A 15,670-nucleotide genomic window follows, 5' to 3' on the forward strand; every position below is an offset into this window, starting at 1 on the left:
TAATCGTGAATCACTCATGAGCTTTTAAGCAAGACTGAATTATGTTTCATTGGAAGTGTGTCTTTTATTCATTATTGGAAGTTATTATCATTGTTGTATGATTGAAGGTAAGTGAGAAGGGTCTCATATCAAGGAAAGTATTAGATAAAAATGCCAAGGGTAGTGATTAGGTGAGAAGTTTGTAAAACCAGAGGTTGTTTAGAACTTCAAACTAATACTATTATATTTGATTTCCTTCCTGGCTTGAATGCCCCCAGATGTAGGTGACATTGCACCAAACTGGGTTAACAATTGACTTATGTTATTTACTTCCTGCTATTTACTTTAACACTATAATTGTTGTGTTGTGACAGTGTCCTGATCCCGGTGTCATGACATCGTATACGACATATGTTATCTGCGTACCAGAATTTCAAAAACCTCTAGTCCCTAGTCATACAAGTGGGGAAACCTCAGCCAAGTTAACACATGCATGTTTCCCTTCTATGCACCCGCACACCATAATAACTTTTGGCTTAAGTGTCGATCTTTCCTTTTGTAGGTCAATCAAGAAACTCACAAATTCCTTTTTTTCCATACACTTACGAAAAACATGGAAAACATCATCAATAGGAAATAAGGGAATCATAAGCCAACATCTAAGGATAACATGATACTCTACAAGTGACATATGCAAACCTATCTCATTGATAGGAATAACTAGGAGAAAATCTTTAACATGTGCTACTTGCAAACAACCAAAAAATGTTTTCTGACTTGTGATAATGTCAAAATTTACTTCCATGTCTTGAACACTTTTACTAAAAATGGAATTCACCAAAAAATGTTGGACTTTAAGGAGATGATATCCTTGCTAGTAAAATTGTTAAGGTAAAAATCTGGAAAATCGTGGGACTAAGACCATCCAAAACTCTGTCAATATTTGGCCTTGGAAGCCACAAAAGAGTACGAGCCAACCTCTACTATCGAGTACAAAACCAATCCCCCAAATCTAATAGTTAAATAAGCCACATTTATTAAAGGACCTCGAAGAAAGGACCTCCACCAACCACAATCTCGTCAACCATCTTTCCTAACTCTTTGTTAAACCAAATAGATGCATTTCCATATGAGTCGATTGACACGTTCTTAGGCCAAAAATACTTTGGCAATAACAATGTAAGACTAAAGTAGAAGAAGCTCACATTGTGAATATCTTCATTATGGAAGAAGATGCATTAACTTAACAACCCGACCAACTTTCTTCATGAACAACCCCTCGATAAAATCTCTATCTCGACTTAAATCCCCTCCAAGTAATTTCATCCCTAACATCTTCCCATTAATATCCAAAGGGAAAAACACCCCATGAAGTTTATTGTCATCACATGAAGGCCAAAATGACTCAGTCTTACGAATATTTAATTTGAGCACCGGTCCAAGAACCTGATAAATGGACTTTGCATCGTTATTTCTAGTTATTTTGTCTTAGAATTTTATCTCATTTTGTTAATTTTACTTTCAATTACCATGTTTTATTCTTTGGTTTGTGCATTCTTGCTATTTCCAGGGTATAATGAGCATCTAACGTAAAGAGGGATCAAAGACAAGCAAAACAAGGTGAAACGAAAAAAAGATAATTTTTCTCCATAGTAAAACCAGGGAGTTACTACAGGCCATAGCAATAGAGCACCATAGGGTTTACCATGATAATCTCTTGGTACAAGAGGTAGAGACCTTATACGGCCACCCGTAACAGCTGCTACGGGCCTTAGCAGGGAGGCGGGAGAAAATTGTCATGTTTCCATATTTAGACTGATTCTCTTTTATTGTGTCTCTTAGGAAATATTTGATCTGATACAAATCTGAATAATAGTCATTTAATCCAAGGATTTTATGAAATTTTACTTTTTTCTATAAAACTCATAGTCTGTTATGAGTTTTGGGGATCCCAACTTTTGACCAGATTTTATTCCAAGTTTATACGTATTTGCTATTTGCTTTTTCTCTGTAACTCAAGTCTCCAGGGGAGTAATTTTGAATCAAAGATTAATCATAATTTGGGTTTTATTATTTATTTTTCTTTAATTATTCATCAATTGTGATTGTTTGATATGAGTCTGATGACGATTACCGATTTAGTTTTGTTTGCCCTTACCATGAGTAAGTAGTTCATTAGGGACTAGGGGTTATGGGGATATTTTATGACCTATTGTATGATCTGTTACTATCGATTAGGAGAATTTTAATTAAACTTATTTTATAATCTGAGTTCATGCATTCCAACTTCGTTATGAAAGTAAGTGGTTCTCAGGTATCGACTGTAGTCTATGTGTCGATACCGGAGCACATATTTTTAAATAACCTAGTCCAAAACAAAGAAAGTGCTTGGAAGAATTTGAGAAAACATATAGCTGAGCAAAATTAACGACTCATCAAATAATAATTCGGTTGTGCAAAAGCAGTGGATTATTCATCGTCGATAGGGGCAATGCGCTGGCGAAAGCAGGTATTACCCATATTTATCTATTTTCTATAATTTATGCGGAATTCTCGTAATATAAGTAACAAGGGTCGTGCAATTTTGTTAGAGTATGAACCGTAACCCCATGTCCTGTTTTCCCCAACTGAGATTTAAGTGATTATTTAAATAAGTGTTTTTTATTTAACTGCTTTTTTTGTTAAGTTGTTTACCAAAATCCTTATTTTTTAGTTCTCTAGATATACACAAATAGGATAGAATCCGGTACTTAAATTGTTAGTCTCTGTGGTTCGATATCTATTTTATTACTTCGCACAAACGTGCACTTGTGGCTGCATCAAGTTTTTGGAGCCGTTGTCGGGGACCAATTGCGTTTAATATTGAAATTTTGTTTGATCATCATATAGACTAGAGCTTACTTTTCTGTTTATTTTATTGTGTTTATTTGTTGTGGTTCTCTATACTCTTGTATGCAGAGAACTCGTTTTGTTGGTAACTTTGTTTAGCCTGTAAACAAAACCGAGCGTTTCTTACTCGAGAGGCGTCGTAACCTTAGATTACAAGCTTTGGCCAATCTGGTTCATATTAAGCCCCTTAAGGATTATGCTTTTCCCACCAAAGAGGAACCACATTGTGGTATTGTGAGTCCTCCGATTACGGATAATAATTTTGAATTAAAACCTTCCTTGATCGGTATGGTGCAACAAAACCAATTTGTCGCTTTACCTTCAGAAAATATGAATATGAATCTGAATCTTTCTATCTTTGTTGATTATTGTGGTACCATTAAGGCCAATGGCATTGAGCAAAATACCACCCGCCTTCATTTGTTTCCCTTTTCTCTAATAGACCATGCACAGGCTTGACTCCAATCCTTGCCCACCAATTCTATCACGTCCTGGACCCAGTTGAAAGCAGCCTTTCTTGCATGGTACTTTCCACCAAGTAAAACGGCCTAAGTTAGTAATGAGATAAAAAAAACTTTAGTCAAGAAGATGGGGAATCCTTGTTTGACGCATGAGAGCATTATAAATATTTGTTAAGACTATGCCCTTTCCACGGGCTTGAGAAGTGGATGATTATCCATACCTTTTATAATGGTCTCCTTTTATCCACAAGGATGACCTTAGATGCAGCTTCAGGAGGAGAGCTTATGAATAGTCCATAATATGTAGCCTATAATTTGATTGAAAAGATGGCCAAAAACCACCACTCATGGGGAAGCATACAAAAATTTGTCGCTAAGTCTACCCCTAAGACAAATGGTCTTTATGAGGTTTATGTGTTTGATCATATGAACACTAAGATGGATGCCCTTTACCAAAAATAAATAGTCTAAGAATCACATATTTCACACCTACTATTCCATCCCCTATCTCTTATGTTGCCTCCGTCACTCTCTACTGTGAGATATGTGGAGTTAATGGGCATACCGATAGAGATTATCAAATATCCTCACTAGAGGATCCACCCAAGAAAATGCAAACTTTATGAACAATAACCAAAGGAACAATTCGTACTCCAAAACCTATAATCCAGGGTGGCGTGATCACCCCAACTTATCTTATAGGAAAAACCAAAACCTATAATCCAGAGTGGCATGATCACCCCAACTTATCTTATAGGAACAAACACCTACAAGCCATGGGACCTTCGGGTTTCCAAAAAGCTACACCACATAAGCCTAAGAAATCTAATCTTGAACTTTTGATGGAAAATTTAGTATTTACACAAACCCTTAAAAATGATGAGTTTAGAAACCATGACCTTCTCCCTGATGAGGCACTTAGGCAATTAAACACTAAGACTGATAACATTGTCACTTAGGCCAAAATATTGGAGACCCAAATCTCTCAAGTAAAACAACAACAAGTTGCTTCTTCCATCCCCTCCAGATCATTCCCGAGGCAACCAGAACAAAATCCTAAGGGACATTTGAATGTCGTGACAACACATAGTGGTAAGAAAGTGGGTAGTTCTAGTGAGATATAGATAGAGGTTGGAGTGAGTGTGCCAACACCATACGGAAAGGAGGTCATTGAAGAGGTTAAGAAGGAGGCACCCTATATTTCTCCTCCTCCCTACAAACCTATTGTTCGTTTCCCACAAAGGCCTATGAAAGCAAAAGTGGAGGCACAATTCAAAAATTTTGTGGAACTTCTAAAAAAGATCCACCTCAATATGCCTTTCACCAAGGCTGCTACTCAAATGCCCTCATATGCCAAGTTCTTAAAAGAGATTATTTATAATAAAAGAAAGCTAGAGGACCATGAAACTATGGCCATGACCCTTGATAGTAGTTTTGTAATTCAAAACATGGTAATCCCTAAGCTTAAAGATCCAGGAAGTTTATCTATCCCTTGTCATATAGGTACCATGGACTTTGAGAGAGCGCTTCGTGATCTAGGAGCTAGGGTTAGCTTAATGCCTTTATCCGTGTGTAAGAAGTTGGATATAGGAGACATGAAACCTATCAATATGTCTTTGCAACTTTTCGATAGATAGGTTAAGTATCCTATAGGTGTGTTAGAGGATGTCCCGGTGAGAATTGGAGAGTATTATTTGTCGACTGACTTTGAACATTGTCAAATCTCGATAATTTTAGGAAGCCCTTTCTTAGTTATGTTATGGGCCATCATAGATGTCAAGAGAGGGAAATTGACCTTTGAAAATGGAGAATAGAAAATTGAATTCATTTTAGCAAAACTATTGAAGAATCCTTCTTTAAGGGAAATTGACCTTTGACATGTTAAGCGATTGTGTTCAAGAGAATGCATCAAAGCCCCCTCCGACCGCTAAGTTGGAAGAGAGTCTGCTTGTTAGCACTAAGGTTGAGAAGGCTGATACCCAAGCTAAGGGTTATGAAAATTCTTTGAGAGGGAATCCTATCCCCTTTAACCAAGGCTTTTTTGTGCTCGAACTTTTCTTTATTTTTGTTGCATTTCTATGTTCATGTTTCTTTCTTATTTTAAGCTAGTTTCACTTTATTTGTTTCGATAAGACTGTTTTTTCGTAGATTTTCCCAAACTAGGACCGTATAAATTTTTTTCATGATAAGCTTTGGTTGTGAGGAAAGTGGGAAAATATATAGAGTTTGAGGGAAGAAAGGATAGGACTAGGGATATTGGGAAAGTTTGAAAACTTAGGTATTACTCGAACACCCTAGGTCCCCTGGAGTAGAGCGCGAGCCCAATGTGTAGATTTATGCCATAGTACTTGGCTTTTGAAAAGTACCCCCTAGTTAATTCTAAGTGATAGTTTGGCATAATTTATACTCACATAGATGTATGTTTGGTTAAGAAACTGTAATCTTGGGCACCAAAATGATAAAAAAGACAATAAAAGGCAACTACCTTCTAAGTTGGATAATCCTCACCTGATTATTTAGCCTAACAGTGGTTGAATCCTCAAAGTGTCATCCAAAAGTGAACCAATAAATGCCAAAGTGCGTAAATTCATCAGAAAAAAAGGAAAAAGAATAAAAAGGTGCCTAAAGCAAAAAAAAATCCTGACCGATCTTGTGTATGCGACGACAAAAATAAGTAAATTTCCTTGATATTGATTGTCCAAATGAAAGGGGAAGGGGAAAATCGGAAAAAGAGACATAAGCACAAAGCATAGTTGGAGAGGTGACTGAAAGGGAGATCTAGGTTTGTGGCTATACCTCAGTTAATGTTCTTGTTAATACCTTTGTTGTCAAGTGATTACCAAGAGAACTAGGCCTAGAAGATCAGAACAAAGAATTGGGTATGAGTACCATTGACGTTGTTTTTGTATGCTTTATCAAGATGTTAATCGCTTGATCCAAAAACTCGTAAATGCAAGCTTTGTTGCTTGAGTAAAAGCAACAGTCTAAGTTTGGGGGAGTTTAATAAGTGGTCTTTGCATCATTAGTTATAGTCATTTTGTCTTAGTATTTTATCATATTTTGTTCATTTTACTTTCAATTACCACGTTTTATGCTTTGGTTTGTGCGTTCTATCTATTTCTATGGCCTAATGAGCATCAAAGACAAAGAGTGATCAAAGACAAGCAAAACAATGCAAAATGATAAAAGACAATTTTTCTCCATAGTAAAACCAGGGGCTGCTATGACCACCCATTGCACTGAGAAAATTAGGGGTTTCCCATGAGAATCTCTTGGTACAAAAGGTAGAGAGACCTGTTATGGCCATCCGTAGAAGCTCTTACGGGCCGTAGCAAGGATGCGAGAGAAAATTGTCATGTTTCCATATTTAGACTGATTCTCTTTTATTATGGCTCTTAAGCAATATTTGATCTGATAAAAGTCTGAATAATAGTAATTTAAGCTAAGGATTTTATGCAATTTTTCTTCTTTCTATAAAACTCATAGCGTGTTATGAGTTTTGGGGATCCCAACTTTTGATCAGATTTTATTCCAAGTTTCTATGTATTTACTATTTGCTTTTTCTCTGTAACTTAAGTCTCCAAGGGAGAAATTTTGAACCAAAGATTAATCATAATTTGGGTTGTATTGTTTATTTTTCCTTCAATTATTCATCTATTGTGATTGTTTGATATGAGTCTGATGATGATTATAGATTTGGTTTTGTTTTCCCTCACCATGAGAGAGCAGTTCATTAGGGACTAGGGATTATAAGGATTATTATTTTATGACCTATTGTATGATCTGTTACTATTGATTATGATAATTTTAATTAAACTTATTTTATAATCTGAGTTCATGCATTCCAACTTCATTACAAATGTAAGTGTTTCTCAGGTATCGACTGTATTTTAAAAGGATATCTGTCGATACCAGAGCACATATTTTAAAACAACCTAGTCTAAAACACTGAAAGTGCTTGGACTAATTTTAGAAAACATATAGCATAGAAAAAGTAACGACTCTTTGAAGAATAATTAGGCCATGTGAAAGTAGTGGATCATTCGTCGTTGATAGGGGCAATGCGCTGACGAAAGCAGGTATTACCCATATTTATTTATCTTCTATAATTTATGTGGAATTATCGTAATAGAAGTAAAAAGGACAGTGCAATTATGTTAGATGATAAGCCGTAACCCCAAGTCATGTTTGTCCCAACTGAGATTTAAGTGATTATTCAAATAAGTTGTTTTCATTTAATTTATTTTTCTCACTATGTTGTTTACCAAAATCCTTATTTTTGATTTCTCCAGATATAAACCGATATGATAGAATTTGGTACTTAAACATTGGTCTCTGTGGTTCGATATCTATTTTATTACTTCGCACAACTGTGCACTTACGACTGCATCAAGACCTCTCTCCCGAATGATGTCAAAGGCTTTTTCCACCTCCTCTAAATACCCTAAAATGTTCTCATAATTAATATACCAAACATAAAAAAATAATCTTTCAATTGTTTGTGATCTTATGAATAAGAGGGTGTAACACAAAAGTAAAATGAATTTGACCCAATAAGCCACCTTATTGGCCTCTATTGGATGACGTAATATATTCATTCCCAAGGTACAACCTTTCTTCATGACCACAAAGAAACTCAATCCACAAAGAAATAAATGAGCATCTAACCCTAAAGGAGTTATGAATTTTTGAAAATAAATGGATTTAAAGAAAATAAAACAGAAATTATAAAAAGAGAAAAAATCTGGAGCGCATGATCCAACCTCATTAATTGACGTGGACCATCATGTGGCTCAGAGATGCACGCTCATCATGTACCTTAGTCAAACGCGTGGTATCACGAATTAAATGAAGTCAAACAAAAGCATGGCCAGGATTAGATCGTGGGGGCCTCATCCAAGGGTTCAGGATTAACCACGTGGGGACCGTGGTGGAAACCACCGTCTTCTCCGGTGAGCAAACGGATTCCAGCCACCAGTTGCAGGTTTTGCAACCTCAACCAAACTACATGATCTTTATATCAAATTAAAGTTGGGGTGATGTACATCACTCCTGTAACTTGGATTGTTCTCTAGATCTCTATGGAAGGAGAAATCTGAGATGGAAAATCCAGGTACTTGATCTGCAGTGCATCAATTCATGAAATTAAAGCCACCATTGGCTTGCCTCTCACACGAGGACTTCAGAAAACCAAGCAAACTCAAGCAAAGCACAATATATAGTTATATTCGAAGCAAAACAGTTGAGATAGAAACCTTTGAAGTGCGGCTTTGATGAGCACGGTCCAACTAATCTCTTGCTTGCAGCTGAATCTTGAGGTATGGTATGAGTGCAAGGCTTAGGAATTAGTATTGAAGATCAACAGATGTTGTTGAAAATCAAACTTGAAAAGTGAAATGAAAATGCAAAAGTCCTTTGGTGTGAGGTTGCGATTCAATTCCAGCAGAGTTTTAGGCGCCTTCAGGTTCAGAATTGAATGAAGCAATGCATCTATTTATAGCTGAAGCTGCAAGGAGAGTGAGTGGAACTCGTGTGCATGAAGCTTTGGGTCCTCCATGCATGGGCCTGTACAGGCGCATGTGAGGCCCAAAAGCTGATGCAAATGAATGCTGAACACAAACCAAGTTGAATTAGACGTGTGATTTGAATGGCATTTGCTTGTGTATCAAGATTAATCATGAAATGCATAAATGGTCACAAATGTTCCTCTATTCGAAAGTCATACATAGAAATTCCAAACATAGGCATGTGGGTAATGGTTAGAAAGGTCTTGACATAAGGAACACAAGATATGTTGGACAAAAAACCATTTGGAGTTTGAAAAATTGTGAAAACTGGCCATGAAGTTTGATGTACAAAACATGTCTTTGAAAATTTTGCCAAAAGTGACCAACTTCAAGCCCTTTTGTTTCAATGATGCAAGCCTCAAATGAAAAAACCTCCAACATCAAAGTTGTATATCTTTTCAAGATGATCAATTTGGACTTAAATTTTGAATCATTTGGATACTTTATGAGAACTTTATGGGCACTTGAAGTTGGACTTTTTCAAGATTCAATGGCTTTGGTCCAAAGTGATCTATAATGTTTTGTATTATCACATGTGTTCCTTTTAGGATTATGAAATTTTTTCCAACATAAAATTTGAATAAGACATCTTAATATTTCCAATTCAATTGGTCCCACCTCAAAATCATAAAAAATGAAGGAGTTAGGTCCTTGGGAAGTTGACCCAAAATTAGGGTTTCAGCCAAAATGACCTATAATGTTTTGAAATAAATGATGACCTTACAAGTTTCAAATGGATTTTTAATAAACATTAAAGTTGTTAATATGGTTCTTAAGAATATGTTTTCTTTTGGGGTCATCACCATTTGACAAACACATCAAAAGTTAGGTCTCAGTGGATTTCAAAATAGTCAGATGACTTGACTGATCAACTTCTCAAGTCCAAACTTCAAATCTTGATGAATGAATGATTGAGGATACTCAAATAGGCTCATATATGCATAAAATAATGAATTAAATAACTTCCCTTGATTGAATTTGATCATAGGTTGAGGTTGCTTCATGAGCAAGGCACAGTCAATGCACAGATGAATTAGGGTTTCCTTGGGAAACAATCCTCAAGCCCTTTGGTTTATATTGATCAAATTGACAAATTGAGATACTTGGGAGACATATATGATGGTTGAGAGATTTGGGGACCATTGTCATGCTTGCTTTCATCTTCATCTGGTCATTTCATTGAGCATAGGGGCCTCATAGGAGCCTTGGATCTCATGATTGCTTGAGCTTCAAACCAAAAAGATGTTAGTGACATATTTTTGTGCTTTTGGTTAGTAAAAAAAATAAGAAAAGCAATAATATACAATTCAAGCATGCTTGGTGGTCTCATACCACTCACACAAGTCCCAACCCTAGGGTAAGGAGCCAAGATGTTATGATCCTTGAGGCAAAAATGCAATGAGCAATGATGTGATGCCATGATGGATCTTAGGGTCAAAATTAGGGTCTTACAGATACCACGTGACCTAACAGGATTCCTTGTTGGACCATGAAATGGCATTTCTCCCAGTTCAAAATGAGATTTACCTTTACGCATCTTTCGAGTACCATTTCAAGGTTTGATAGACATCCTTCGAAACTCTGCCCACAAACAGAAAAGTCGTCCATAAAGACTTCCATGATGTCGTCTATAAAATCAGCGAAGATTACCATCATGCATCTTTGAAATGTTGCGGGAGCGTTGCATAATCCAAATGGCATTCGTCGGTAAGCGAATGTACCATAAGGGCATGTCAAGGTTATCTTTTCTTGGTCGTCAGGATGGATTGGAATTTGAAAGAATCCTGAATAACCGTCTAGATAGCAGAAGTGAGAATGCTTAGCCAATCGTTCAAGCATTTGGTCAATGAAGGGCAGAGGAAAATGATCTTTCCGAGTGGCTTTGTTTAGTTTTCTATAATCGATGCACATTCTACTTCCGGTCATAAATCTTTATGCTATAGATTCGCCCTTATCATTCTTAACAACTGTAACACCCCCTTTTTTGGGTACTACATGAACGGGGCTAACCCATTGACTATCGGAGATCGGGTATATGATTCCAGCATCTAGTAGCTTCTTTAATTCATCCTTGACTACCGTACTTAGGATTGGGTTGATCCTTCTTTGGTGTTCTCTAGATGTTTTACAATCTTCCTCCAGCATAATGCGATGCATACAGATAGAAGGACTTATTCCTTTTAGGTCGGCGATGTTGTATCCTAACGCAGTTGGATATTTTCTTAAGACATTTAGTAACTTTTCAGTTTCCATCTATCCCAAGTCAGCGTTGACTATTACTGGTCTTTTTAGTTCAGTGTCTAGGAATTCATATCTTAGGTTCTTTAGTAGTGCTTTTAATTTCAAGTCAGGTTTCTTTGGGCATGGCATGTGGTTGGGTGTAAGTGCTAAGCATTTGCTTAGACTTTCATTTTGGTATGGTTCATGCCAATTATCGTCTTCAAAGATTGGAGGGATTTGGATTTTCATTATATCAGAGTATGTGGTTTCTTGCATTTCCATCTCTCTTACGCACTCGTCTATGACATCAAGTAGATAATAGGTATCTTCTTTGATGTCCGTGATTATGAAGTCTATAGGAATGTAAAATTGTCCTACACATACGGGGACATTCTCTAGTATACCGACATGATATTTGATTGAGCGGTCAGCTAATTGAACAGACATCTTGGTTGGTCTTAGTTTTCCCATACTGAGCCTTTTACAGATGGTTAAGGGCATTACCCTAATGCTGGCTCCTAGATCGCATAGAGCTTTGTCTATGACGAATTTTCCAATGACACGGGGTATGGAAAAACTACCTGGGTCTTTTAGTTTGGGAGGCATGTTATTTTGGATTATTGCGCTACACTCTGCAGTAAGTGTAATTGTTTCGTTATCCTCAATCTTTTTCTTATTGGATAGGATTTCCTTAAGAAATTTGGCATATGAAGGCATTTGTGTGATGGCTTCTGTAAAGGGAATTGTAATGTTTAGTTGCTTCATAAGTTCAACAAATTTCCTAAATTGACTCGCAGTTTTAGAACTTGTGAGTCATTGAGGATACGGAATGGGTGGTTTATAAGGAGGTGGAGGCACATAAGGTTTTTCTTTCTCTTCGGCCTCTCGGGTGTTATCTTCTATTTCCTTTGGTTCACTTACCTGCTCAGTTGAGGTTTTGTCTGGTTTTTGGTACATGGCAGGGTTTTGGAGTCTTGGATCTACGGGTCCGTCTATTTCTTTTCCACTCCTCAGTATAACGACATTTGCATGTCCTTTTGGATTAGGTTACGGCTGTCCAGGAAATGTTCCAGCTGGAGCGGCTTTAGATGCTTGATGTTGAGCCACTTGTGAAATATGTGTTTCAAGCATTTTATTGTGGATGGCTAAGGCGTCTACTTTGCTTGCTAGTTGTTTAAGTTGCTCGCTAGTATGTATGTTTTTGTTCTAGAAGTCTTTAATTGTCTGAGCTTGGGTAGCTATGAAGCTTTCCATCATTAATTCGAGATTTGACTTCCTAGGCATGTTAGAAGCATTATTAGCTGGCTTTTGATATCCAGGTGGAACAGCTGGTGCTTGGCCAGGTGCATACAGCGTGTTGTTATTCTTGTACGAAAAATTATGATGGTTTTTCCATCCTGGGTTGTAGGTATTCGAATAAGGATTTCCTTGTGCGTAATTCACTTGATCGGTTAGGACTCCTGCTAATATTTGACATTCTTGTGCAGTGTGTCCAGGGTTTACACATAACTCACAGTTTGGAGTTACAGCAGCCACGGTGGCTGCAGGTGGTATGGTCAAGTTATCTAACTTTTGAACAAGGGCATTTACCTTGGCATGGACATGGTCAAGGCTACTGATTTCGTACATTCCACTCTTTGTTTGGGACTTTTCTACTGGAGTTCTTTCACCTCCCCATTGGCAATGGTTTTGGGCCATGTTTTCAATGAGTTGATAGGCTTCGTTGTATGGCTTATCCATAAGTGCACCGCCCATGGCAGCGTCTACTGTCAGTCTTGTGTTATACATAAGCCCATTGTAAAATGTGTGAATGATCACCCAGTCTTCGACACCGTGATGTGGACATATCCTCATCATGTCTTTGTATCTCTCCCACGCGTTGTAGAGAGATTCTACATCTTTTTGTCGAAATCCATTGATTTGAGCTCTCAGCATAGCAGTTTTGCTCGGCGGAAAATATCGGGATAAGAAAACGTTCTTCAGTTCTTCCCATGTTGTAAAGGAGTTGGAGGGCAAGGATTGCAACCAAGCCCAAGCTCTGTCTCTTAGTGAGAAAGGAAAGAGGCACAATCTTATCGCATCTTGAGATACACCATTCGCCTTTACAGTGTCTGTGTATTGCACAAACTTGGTCAGGTGTTCATTAGGGTCGTCCGTAGGATTTCCTGCAAATTGATGTTGTTGGACGGCTGATAATAATGAGGGTTTCAGCTCGAAGTCATTTCGATTGATAGCAGGGGCAACAATGTTGTTGTGAGGTTCTTGTTGGGACGGGGTAGCGTAGAATTTAGGAGGACGATTCTGTGGTCCTTCTTCAGCCATGGTGGGTTTTTCTTCTGGTTTAGTAGGAAAGAAGATATCGGGAATATCGTACTTTTGTTGGTACTCTAGTATTCGGCGTCTTATATATAAGAAACGCTCTAATTCTGAGATTGGTGGTGCTAAGTTATCGCCTTGTGAGCGAGTACTTAGCATACAATCGGGGGAAATAAGGGAAAGAAGATTAGTTTTTATTTTTACCTTAGTCTATACCGTGCAACGAAAGAATCACACTATTCGACTAAATCAGGTCCCCGGCAACGGCGCCAAAAACTTGATACGTATCATGACTATATATAGAATATAGTCTATCGGGTACTTGACTGCAAGTGCACAGTCCAATCGTTTTAGTTTTAAAAGATATCGAACCTACAGGGACCGTTGGTCAAACTAGTGCTACTAACGTCACTTTGTTTAGCTAAGGGAATGATTTATAGAAGTTCGGATGCAGAGAATTAAATCTAAGAGAAATTGAGTTTTAAGAAAGTATTAATAGGAGGAATCAGTATGCAACACATTAATCTTCATGGATTCGATAAGTCACCGGTATATAGTTCAAATACCAAATATCTTTCAGTAGAAAATAATTATTTAAAAGACTTTATCTCACACTCTCGTGGTTGTTGATTCATCCTATAACTTCAAGTCAGAATGTACGCTCTCGCTGTCCCATTTGAAGTTAAAAATACTTTTTGAAAATAAATAAGTTCTAATTGCTTTTAAAGTGCTCTCGCTATTTTTAAAATCAATGCCTAGTTTTTACTATCCAGCTTGAGCCTCACGCTCTCGCGATTGTTGGTTCTCACCTTAGTTAATTTCCCACTCTCGTGGCAAAATCGTATTAAATAGCTTCTCACTTTTGTGACAAAGTTAATTAAATTCAAATTAAAAACCACAGCCGAAGAGATTGTTTGAGAAAAGGAGTTTTCACCGGTTATTATTAAATCCCATCTAATTAAATTGTTACGTACCGATACCGGTAGTTTAGCCGGACATGTTAAATAGCGCAAACAGAGACGAGCATAAATCGATTAATAGTGCAGCAAACGTAATTATAATAATAACAGGGCAATAATAATAATAATTGAATAAAAACCTGGAAATTTGATTAACAGAGTATGCCGAATCTTGGAGTACTTGAGCAGTCCTCTACAGGTCGGTAGGATTCTGCTTCTTCGTTACAATTGCTTACTAAATTAAATAAAGTGTAGTAGTTCCCCAGTGTAGGAAACTACTACTTTAGCTAACTGAAAAACGGAAAGGAAAAGGGAAAATGGGAATTCTAAACGGAATGGTAACTGAATTACGGTAAGGAAAACAAAGTTGCTAAAGGAAAATAATACTAAAAAGCTAGAATGTTGTAGAAAAAATAAATTGCAGAGAGAGTGTAGACGTCCCTTTTTTTTTTAACCTTCGTCCTTTTTATATTCCTCATAGGTCTTGGTAGTTGAGATAATTAAGGGTGACTGGTTGAGTGAGGAATCCACGGGAAGTGGTTCTGTTGGAGAAAATTTAGGCACGTTTTGATTTCTTCTGCTGACTGCTTCAAGCGCAAATTTTGGCCGTGTGACGCTCGTCATGGGCCTGTGACGTTCGTCACAGGATGTGCGTGACGATCGTCATGCTCCTTGTGACGGTCGTCACATCAGCATTTTCTGTGTTCTTTTTTCTGATGCTTTCTCATCTGTTTCTTCTTCTTTTACTTCCTTTTCTATATTTTGCTCCTTTATGCATGGAGATTGAAATACCTGCAAAAATAACTCGAATACTTGCGGAATAATCAGAATATGAACTAAAGTGGTATGATCTTTAAGTGTAAATCAAGACAAATATATGATGTATTTTCGCGTTATCACCTAGTCTTCCTACTTTTTCTCCATGATTCTAGCCACGAATCCACTCACCTTCAGCTACAAATTAGGGATGTGGAAAATATATAAGGAGGGATGTGGAAAATATATAAGGAGGGCAGTTTCTACACGCCAGCTCTCTCTCTTCTTCCAGTTTTTCAAACTACGAATTATTTTTAGTCAGAATTATTTTCTTTTAGTTTCCTAGGCAGTTTTTCCTACTTTGTAACATTAATAGTTTCTCCACATCGGGGACTATTGCAATTTAGTTTATGCATTTGAATTCAATTGTAACGGTTACTCATTGCCAAAGCCTGCCAACATTATTTTAATTAAAGAATCAAAATTCAGTTCCAGTTCTCAATTCGTAATCCAGGTTTTATTT

At 37.2% G+C, this 15,670-nt stretch overlaps 1 non-coding gene across 1 annotated transcript; it reads left to right on the forward strand.

The window, feature by feature from the left end:
- The first annotated feature begins 12,944 nt into the window (after window positions 1–12,944).
- On the forward strand, window positions 12,945–13,051 carry LOC127108869 (small nucleolar RNA R71). Its single transcript, XR_007796371.1, has one exon. It is a non-coding gene; the product is annotated as a small nucleolar RNA R71 (small nucleolar RNA).
- The last annotated feature ends 2,619 nt before the right edge of the window (window positions 13,052–15,670 follow it).

The sequence above is a fragment of the Lathyrus oleraceus genome, chromosome 7 (genome assembly GCF_024323335.1).
Source record: "Lathyrus oleraceus cultivar Zhongwan6 chromosome 7, CAAS_Psat_ZW6_1.0, whole genome shotgun sequence".
Lineage (NCBI taxonomy): Eukaryota > Viridiplantae > Streptophyta > Magnoliopsida > Fabales > Fabaceae > Lathyrus > Lathyrus oleraceus.